A 10,993-nucleotide genomic window follows, 5' to 3' on the forward strand; every position below is an offset into this window, starting at 1 on the left:
GCATGAACTATTATTATTGACATTACCCTTAAGGTAAAAGATTGTGGGGCAAAATTATAAGCCTCTATCTTTCTCTGTGTCCGATTGAAACTCCGTAACCACAAGTATTGCGTGAGTGTTAGCAATTATGAAGGACTAAGTGATAGTTGAGTATGTGGACTTGCTTTTAAGCTCTGACATAGACTCTTTCCGATGTTATGATAAATTGCAATTGCTTCAATGACTGAGATTATAATTTGTTGGTGCTCAATAAGGTTTCTGATTCATACTTTTGTATTGTGAAAAGATCATCACTTGAACATAAGTAATCATACGACAAAATCCATATATATTGCTGTTATGGAAATAATCATGATGCCTTCATGTCCGTATTTTATTTTTATCGACGCCTCTACCTCTAAACATGAGGACATATTTATTGTTATCGGCTTTTCGCTTGACGACAAGTGAGGTCTAAGCTTCGGGGAGTTGATACGTCCATTTTGCATCATGCTTTTATATCAATATTTATTGCATTATGGGCTGTTATTTCACGTTATGTCACAATACTTATGGCTATTCTCTCTTATTTTACAAGGTTTACATGAAGAGGGAGAATGCCAGCAGCTGGAATTCTGGGCTGGAAAAGGAGCAAATATTGGAGGCCTATTCTACGCAACTCCAAAAGTCCTGAAACTCCATGGAATATCTTAAAATAAATAAAGAAAAATCGTCGCCAAAGATGAAGGCCAGGGGGCCCACACCCTACTCACGAGGGTGGGGGCGCCCCCCTACCTCGTGGGCCCCCTAGTGGTTCTCCGACGCCCATCTTCTCCTATATGAAGTCTTTCGATGAGAAAAAAATAGAAGGCAACCTTTCAGGACGAGACTCCGCCGCAACTAGGCGGAACCTTGGCGGAACCAATCTAGGGCTCCGGCAAAGCTGTTCTGCCGAGGACACTTCCCTCCGGGAGGGGGAAATCATCACCATCGTAATCACCAACGCTCCTCTCATCGGGAGAGGGCAATCTCCATCAACATCTTCACCAGCACCATCTCATCTCCAAACCCTAGTTCATCTCTTGTATCCAATTCTTGTCTCCAAGTCCGGGATTGGTGCTAGTAGGTTGCTAGTAGTGTTGATTACTCCTTGTAGTTGATGCTAGTTGGTTTATTTGGTAGAAGATCATATGTTCAGATCCTTTATGCATATTATTACCCCTCTGATTATGAACATGAATATGCTTTGTGAGTAGTTATGTTTGTTCCTGAGGACAAGGGAGAAGTCTTGCTATTAGTAGTCATGTGAATTTGGTATTCGTTTGATATTTTGATAAGTTGTATGTTGTCTATCCTCTAGTGGTGTTATGTGAACGTCGACTACATAACACTTCACCATTATTTGAGCCTAGAGGAAGGCATTGGGAAGTAATAAGTAGATGATGGGTTGCTAGAGTGATAGAAGCTTAAACCCTAGTTTATGCATTGCTTCGTAAGGGGCTGATTTGGATCCATATGTTTCATGCTATGGTTAGGTTTACCTTAATACTTTTGTTGTAGTTGCGGATGCTTGCAATAGAGATTAATCATAAGTGGATGCTTGTTCAAGTAAGAACAACACCCAAGCACCGGTCCTCCCACATATCAAATTATCAAAGTACCGAACCTGAATCATATGAGCGTGATGAAAACTAGCTTGACGATATTCCCATGTGTCCTCGGGAGTGCTTTTCCTATTATAAGAGTTTGTCCAGGCTTGTCCTTTGCTACAAAAAGGATTGGGCCACCTTCCTGCATTTTATTTACTTTTGTTACTTGTTGCTTGTTACAATTTATCTTATCACAAAACTATCTGTTACCACTTATCAGGGTTTAGCCTCTATGAACTCGTGGTAGATCTACTCTTGTACTACTCATATCTTCAATATTAATCAAACAGGAAGTAGGGTTTTACCTCCATCGAGAGGGCCCAAACCTAAGTAAACATTGTGTCCCTTGCTTCCCGTTACCATCGGCCTAGACGCACAGATCGGGACCCCCTACCCGAGATCCGCCGGTTTTGACACCGACATTGGTGCTTTCATTGAGAGTTCCTCGGTGTCGTCGCTGCAGGGCTTGATGGCGCCTTCGATCATCAACAACACGGTCCCGGGGAGACTTTTCCCCCGGACAGATCTTCGTGTTCGGTGGCTTCGCACTGCGGGCCATTTCGCTTGGCCATCTGGAGCAGATCGACAGCTACGCCCTTGGTCACCAGGTCAGGTTCGGAAACTTGAATTACACGGCCGACATCCACGGAGACTTGATCTTCAACGGATTCGGGCCTGTGCCAGGAGTACTAGACAGTCACGACAAGCACGGCTTAGACCTGTTGTCGGACAATGCTCGAGATATCAGCCCTGCAGTAGCCCCGGACCTAAATCCGGAGCTGGCTGCGTGGCCTAAGGATGGAGGGATGGACCCCGCCTCGCAGGCCGCACACTCATCGGCGGTGGAGTCAAACACAGGCCTCACCTCATGTGGAGGCCTGTACCTCCGGGCCCCGGACTCGTATCTGAGTGTTGGTTCTGGTCCGCACACCCTCAAGCCAGCCAAGCCAAATTAGGCTCCGGTAATGGAGTTTACCGCTGCGGACATCTTCCAGCACTCGCCCTTTGGCGACATGCTGAGCTCATTAAAGTTTCTCTCTTTGTCAGGAGGCTCTGGGCCGAACTATGTCCGGCTTGAGTGGGAAGCAGGCGACGAAGGAATTCGCTGCCCACCCACCACCCACTTCATTGCCACGGTCGATGATTTAACCGACATACTTGACTTTGACTCCGAAGACATCGACGGTATGGACGACAATGGAGGAGAATTACAGGAGCCACCGCTCACAGGGCGGTGGACGGCTACCTCCTTATACGATATATACATGGTGGACACTCCGAAGGAAACCAATGGCGACGAGGCAACGGAGGATAACCCCTCAGGAGGAAAAGCAAAGCATGGGCGTCTTCGGCGCCGCTCCAAGCCCCGCCACATCAACACCGGCCCCGGAGATGAAAGCAATCTGGATGGTGCCGAAGAGGAATACAGCCCTATTCAGCCTACCTTCAAGCAGGATGGACCGGCCACGGTGGGATACTTGGAGAGGGACAACTATACACCCCCCTTCGAAGACTAGGTAAGCCTCGGCAATGATGAGTTCGGCGTGCCTAAAGATCCAGTGGAACAAGTTCGCTTCAAGCGACGGCTCATGGCCATGGCAAGGAGCCTGCAAAGGAAGCAAGAGCAGCTTAAAGCTGACCAAGATCTGCTAGTGGATAGGTGGACCAAGATCCTAGCCATCGAAAAGTACGGACTCGACCACCCTAACAAGGGGCATACGCGGCACAACTGGCTACCTCAACCTAAGCAGGAGAACCAAAGGCACACACCCCAACGTCCACACATCACTACGGTCCAAGACAGTAAGAAGGATACACGAAGAGGCATCCTCAAGCCTCGGTGCAATGATCATAAACGTCAAGTCAGGGAAACTGGTGCCAAGTCCAGCAACTCTCAGTCCGGTCAATGGACAAAGAACAGCTCAAGCCTATTCAGCCCAAGCCACACTCTCGATCAACCGTGTGAAATTCACGGTACTCCTAGAAGGACGGCAAAGCATACCAATAGAGAATGCCGAATCCTCGAAACAAAATGACCGGTCGTGTGTCGGAAACAATGAGGGGAGGCGTCTAGTCAAAGAGACCCCCCAGAGCATAAAAGTACGGATGATCGCTCTCGATCACACTTACCACAGCAATTCAATTGCCGTACCCCTAGACCTAGTAGTCTGGGGGCTCCATAACACACAAAGCCCCCACGGGTACGAAACCACAAATAACATCTTCTAAAGGTTGCCAGGTGCAAAGGCCAAGTTTATTGGCCCACCACCCTAACGGTTGTTTTCGAATCACCAAAAAATGCCACGCCAAAGAGTAATTCTTCGGCTCCTTCCCCTCATTCGGTAATTTACCGTATGCTAACTGGATGAACCACGTTGACTAGATTCCACGTGATAAACCATTAAGCCAACACCGTGTGATATAATCACGCCCACGGGCAAGGCCGGACCCCGCCCTTAGAGCGGAAATCATACAGATGCCGGAGTAGCGAGTTGCGCATGCCTATCAAAATTTTGATATGACAGCCAACTATCCGGACACCAACTGAGGAGTCCACGCTAATTCACGGTATAACGGCTGGGTTTACCAGGGTCCGGTCAGGAACCCTTAGACCAACCACAAGAGGACGTTCAGCTGCCTCCAAGCATTTTCCTTTACAAACTAACTTTGACGCAGAACAAGATTGGCGGCGTGGAATCAGCCCGAACACACAATGGCAGGAACATGCAGGTAGAAGGCAGTTCGGATTCACTCTTGATCCACTCACAACCCCCTCCAGTCCGACCATCACAGGTTCCGCCAAAAAACACCTCTTTTCATAATCATACATCATACTCATATGCATAGACATATCATCCTACTACAATGGATAGACTTAAATAACACTTACCAGCCGTCGTTTATTGCCGACGCCTCTTTGCCAAAAAACAGCAACCACGCTTCATGTTACGCTCGGTTATGCCAGGGGCTTCACAGTACGGCAATAAAGTCCGACCACCTTTTCGGTCGCTCGGCACCCCGAACTTATAGCATTATATGCATCAGCTCCGAATCATGTCTTAGGTCATTGGTTGGGTTTGCCCGACTCCCATGTTTTGGTACCTTACGTTCCGATCTATCGGCTAAGGTAGCGCTGGGAGAACTACTGCGATTGTGTCCCGGTTCTGCCGGATGAGCACCTCAGTAGAGAAAGCCAAAAACCAACTGTCATGCTGTACCGAGAGCTGGTCAGCTGTTCGAGAGGTTGTAAAATCCTTAAGGATTTATTCTGCACAACGCCATTATAAATGCAGAGTGCGACAGATCGGTCTTCTGATCAGGCACCAATAGAGCCCCTAGTTCGGCCTTCTTAACACTAGGGGCTGCGCCGACCATACTCGAATTCCTATGGCTAAGTGAGAGTAATAAAGCCTTATAGTCCGATTGCCTGGTTCGTGGTGAGAAACACCTCCTTAAAAGGACCCAACTATGGGATAAAGAGCGTTCCCGAACACCCCCGTATTCTTTTTACGTGGGGGCAGAAGCCAACGACTGGCCAACTCTCAGGATTTACATACAATAAACAACCGCATAGGAAGAACATATGTTCAAACAAAACAGGCAATATATAATAAAAATTCCATTATCCCATATTACAAAAAGTGGCACGAATGCCCTCAGGGAAATATAATGTCTTTGGCACACTTATCCGCCGCAAGGCGGGCCCCTTTTAGTACACCTTCATAGTACAGCTCGGGCTTGCGGTGCTCCTTACCCTCCGGCGGCCCCTCAGTCATCAGCTTCTCTGCGTCAAGCTTCCCCCAATGCACTTTTGCACGGGCAAACGCCATGCGTGCACCTTCTATACAGACTGATCGCTTGATAGCATCAAGCCGAGGACAGGCACCCACAATCCGCTTCACGAGTCCGAAGTAACTTCTTGGAATTGGCTCTGCAGGCCATAGCCGGACAACTAAGTTGTCGTGGAATTGTCATGTCAGATGCCCTTAGTGTGAGGACTTAGTCGTGAGGCCAGCGCATCTATGCGGTAGCTTGAAGGGGTTGGTCGGAATCGAGAGACGCGAGGCAATCAACACACAAGACAAGGATTTTAGACAGCTTCGGGCCCTTGGAAACATCATCCGGTAATAACCCTACATGCTGTTTGTGGCTAGGTCTCATTATGATCATGAGGGAGTCGCCGGTAAGCCGGCTCTTGTGTCTAGCCCTAGAGATTGTTTCTTATTGCTTGTCCCCCTTTTGGGAGCCCTTCCCCTCCTTATATAAGTTGAAGGGGCAGCTTACATGTAGAGTCCTATTAGGATTGGAACTAACTTATTCTCTATTACAAGTCGGATACAAGTACGGGTCTTGCTTCCTTGTAAAGGAAATATTCCTCATGCCTTCTGTCTTAAGCCGGCCCACCATAATATGAGCCGGCCTACTGGGCCTTGGGCCTAGTCGTCGTCGGGGGTCATCCGTGAGTTGTCTGACCAGTGAGCCGCCAGACCCGTGAGTCGCCAGTCCTCCGGCGGGTCAACGGTGAAGTGCTAAGTCCGTCTGGGTCATACTTCCGGTCGGGTCATACCGCGAGGTATATCCCCGACATTAGCCCCCAGTTTAATTTGGATTTATCCATGTTAAAATGATCCTATAAAACAAACACCAGAACAACTTTGACAGATTGTGTTCCGGGTTAAAAATTCTTGTACGCCGGCACCTAATCATCCTTAATTCCTTGTGCTCCCGGTTAAATATTCTCCTGAGGCGGGACCTGATTATCCTTAAGTCCAATTGTCATTTCCTTCATCTAGGAAATCCGGGTCAAATAAGCTAGCTTCATACTCAATTTGCTGATGTTGGTTTCTCACAGAAAAATATATTGAAGAATAATCCAGTTGAGTCGGCTTCCAAGGCGCCGGTTTAAATAATTTTGGTCTTCAAATACTCATCTGATATTCAGCCGGCTTGAAGATGTAAAACTTGCAGGTTTATCATTACCAAAAATTGCCGGATTATAAAACCGACGATGCCGGGTCATAATTGTTGTTGACACCGGTTTATGTAATTGATCCTCCTGATTTGCTCAAAACTGATAATTTGAAGATTTTTCTCCCTTATATCCATATTACCTGTAGCCCCCAAGTCTTGAGCAGAACAAAGTGATGGTTTAAGACTTGCTCCAATAAATGTTGCAACCTTTAAGAAATCCGGTTTATTCATCTCAATCATATAAACTGAATATTCCATACTTGTAGCCCCCAAGTGCCGGGTTGTCATGCTTGCAGCAACCTGGGACTTGTAATTGCTTTATGCTCATGAAAATATCAACCAGTGTAGCCCCCAAGGGCCGGGTCATTATGCAATAATGAGCAGGGACTTTATAGATATAACCATGTAAATTTGAATAACAATGTGTAGCCCCCAAGGACCGGCTTAGTAAGATAATACTGAGCTGGGACTTTGTATATAATTGATAATAACATCATATAATATAGTCTCCACCATGGGGCTTGAACCCACGTCCACAAGGTTAAAATCTTTGTACTCCACCAACTGAATAGTGGACCGTTCAATATAATGGATTAATGCTTGTGTACCTTGAATTTTTGACAGGAGCAATTGGTAGCCCCCAAGGGCCAACTCATTTAGAATGTGATGAGTCGGGTCTTCAATAACTTGAGCAAAAAATGACTTTGCATTAGCCCCCAAGTGCCATGGTGCATGCTGGCAGTGACATGGGACTTGCATATTTGATGTAATCTCAATTTAAATAGTGTATCCCCCAAGTGTCGGGTGGTAAGCCTGTAGCGACTCGAGACTATTCATTCCATTGCAGAATAAATCATATCCATTGATAAAATAATAGCCATTGCGCCAAAGCGACTTTGAATACCTCATCTGTTGATAAGTAAATCCGGAGTTTAAATACCCGGCGGCTCTTGGCTGATGGCGATTTAATACGCCTCCATTGTAAGCCGACGGCTTATAGCCTTTGAGAAAATCAAGAATTGATAACCCTTTTGAGACACCAATTTCAATCTTTGATTATGGGCTTGAACTTGATCATTTTTGTAAGCCATAGCTCTGTAAATCCTGCAGAGTTTGAACAATATATGCCCTGGCGACTTAACGTCAAAAGCCAGGGCGGGTAATCACCCAAATGTAGTCTTATCCTGCATACAAGTAGGTCACAAGATCCCTTGGCGGTTTACCGCAGGGCGGGTCATAATATCCCACATATAACCATTGTGATATTGAATTTGTACAGCCAGTTTACATGATCTGTGCAGTAAGGGTGATAACCCAATCCTTAGAAGCCAATGCTTCCACATAGATGATGATTGTCATAAGCTGGCGATTTATCGTCCAGAGTCAAGACGGGTTAAATAGAAACCACTCATATATGCTTCAGATATAATCCAAAAAAGGTCTCAAGTCAAACCCAAAATTGTTCGCAAAAAAGACTTAAAAAAACTTAAGGCTTCTGATTCGTATACGATCAGAAAACCATTCCAAAGGGGTTGAGCTAAGATTCGAATACGATCATATAGCCCCTAGTGGCTTTGGCGTTGCCGATCAAGAGGGTACCGATAGCTATGTTCTCTTTGGTTCGAATACGACCTATGTTTGAATAGGAAGCCCCCAAATGACCTTGAGAGTTGTTTAACGACGCTGATTCGAATATGATCCACATCGGACCCAAAAGAGGTTAAGCTATGATTCGGATACGATCAAGAAGCCCCCTAGTGAGTTTGGCAGTGTGCCGATCAAAAGGGTTTCGACAGCTATGTTCTCTTTGGTTCGAATACGACCTATGTTTGAACAGGAAGCCCCCAAGTGACCATATATTAGCATTGCACCAATCAAGAGGGTACCGACAGCTATGCTCGATAAGCAGGAAGCCCCCAAGTGACCATAATAAGATAAGCCATAAGGCAGGATACCTATGTTTGAACCACGCATCATGGCAGCAAGTTCTTTTTGGCAACCTTTAATTTTTCTTAGAACTCGAACTTGCGAGAGATTAATTCTTTTTGAACTGGAACTTTAAACCGGATTCGAAAGCTTCAAAAATTTGTGAGGGACAAATTTACCTTGAGCCGGATTTTGAACCGGATTTGAGAGCTTCAAAAATTTGTGAGGGACAAATTTACCCTGGGCCGACTTTTGAACCGGATTTGAGAGCTTCAGTGCTTTGTGGGAGAAAGATGTCTCTTGAACCAGATTTTAAACCAGAGTCCTTATTTTGAGCCGGAAATCTTCTGATGGCTTTTAAATTTTCATCGATCTAGCAGTAATCTCCGGGGCCCGAATTATTTTTCCCTTCAATGACCCGGAGTTCTTGAATTCATTGAAACCGGCTAATTTTTCCGAGTCATACCATTGTAGCCCCCGAGTCTCAAGACGACTCGAGGAGTTGGCTTGAGATTCTCCATATTTGACCGTGATATAAACCGGTATGAGTCTTTCAACAGCGTAGTGATAACCCCGTCCTGCATTTGGAGAACTTGCGAGCCAGAGTAATTGCTCTTTTTAAAGAAAGCAACATATAAGATAAAAATGTACTGGATGGATTTCACCTGATATGTTAGGCCGGAAATTATCCGTCGCAAAGTTGATCATCCCTTCGGTGAAGCTGAAATCAATTCACAGGCGAGTCAGCCGCAGGTGCAGACAGATGGGTCAGCCACGGCGTTTTAAACCGGTGCGGACGGGTGAGTCCATTGCAGGCGCGGTAAACCGCGTGGACGGCAAGTTAGGCGCATCGTGTTGATGTAGAATGGACCTCGGGGGCGGCGGCGGGCGCGCGTCCGTCAGGCAGGTTATGAGAGCGGGCGCGGCATTGGAGCCCAGCGCGTGCGGGCGCGGACGGACGAGTCAGCCGCATCGTGGTAGCCGGTGCAGGCGCTTGAGTTGGCCATGACGTTTAAACCGATGCGAGCCTCATGTTGATGACATGACGTCACTGCCTCATGTCGATGACATGACATCACTTTTGTAGTGGACTTTGTCCTGCGTAAAATATATTAAAAGACAGAGTAATTGTTCTCAAAAGAATTGATACGTGCTAAAAATACTGAGAACAGATAGCACCTGACTTATTTTCCGGATGAACGCGGATACTGGTATTGGATAATTTTGAACATATTTTGGTGCGGCCTTTGGTTTTTGACAGAAGAATTAATCTCATGTGTACTGTTGAAGATGAGTACTAGTAGTACTAGCTCTCTAGTCTTTGAGCGCCCAGCATGATTGAGGTTCCACGTGCTTTGCCTGTTCTTCCTTTTTTCTGTCTTGATGTGATGAAAAAACGGCAGTGGCCCTTGATCTCCACGTATAAGTAGTACTAGTAGCAACGCACTTGCAACACCAATGCTTTGCAATATACCTTCGGGTGCACTTTGTGTAAGGCATGTTGTTCAACATACACCACATGGACGCAAACCAGAAAACGAGGCCGTTAACCTTCAGGCAAGCCGCTGCAGAGAAGCGGAGGCGTGATACGAACCGCAACCAGAGGGGCGTCGGGCGGAGCAGCGACTCAACAGCGGGCCGACTCGCAGCCAGGGCGGCTTAGGGCATCTCCAGCCGCGCCCCCAACAGGCCTTCCCCAGACGATTTTGTCACGCCGGCGCCAAAAAAAGGCCCCAGTCGCGCCCCTAAAAGCCCGTTTTTCGCCGGCTCGGACCAAAACTGGTGCCGGCGGACCCAGGCCGAACCCGACGCCCTGGGGGGGCTTGGGGAGCCGGCGCAAGCGAAAAAGGCGCGTGGGCCCGCCCTGGAAGCGACCCGAGGGTCTTTTCCCGCCGTTTCTTGACGCTTTTTCCTCGCATCTCTCCCGCTCGCTCGCCTTCCTCCCGCCATTCTATCCCTTTCTCCCGCCAAACCCCCTCCCGCTCGCCGCGAAGAAGCATGCCATGCCGCCGAAGAAGTACGCCATGCCGCACGCGGTGGCAACCGCGACTGGCGTCGTGGTCCAGCCGAAGAAGAGGAAGCCGAGGGCGCCGCCATCGAAGCCACCGGGCCTGTCGAACGCCGAGTGGAGGGTGGAAGTTCAGCGGCGCGAAGCGGTCACCGCCGACAGGCGGAACAGGGCCATAGCCAAGAAGGCCCGCGACAACGCGGCGCGCGCGGCGGCGTCTTCCACATCGGTCGACCAGGCAGGGATGAATCCGCCCGTCGTCAGCCACGCCCAGTACGCGCCCTGGGGACAGCAAGGCGCCGGATCTTCATGGGGTTCATCATTGCCCGGCTACGCCGACGGCGACGCGCACGACGGGTTCAACTCAAACGTGACCTTCCCTCATGGTCACCCCGCTATGCGCACGCCCTCGCCCGCCTTCGTCGGCGTGCAGTACCCTCCATACAACTACTCGCCGCCC

Source organism: Triticum dicoccoides, chromosome 6B, assembly GCF_002162155.2.
Source record: "Triticum dicoccoides isolate Atlit2015 ecotype Zavitan chromosome 6B, WEW_v2.0, whole genome shotgun sequence".
Lineage (NCBI taxonomy): Eukaryota > Viridiplantae > Streptophyta > Magnoliopsida > Poales > Poaceae > Triticum > Triticum dicoccoides.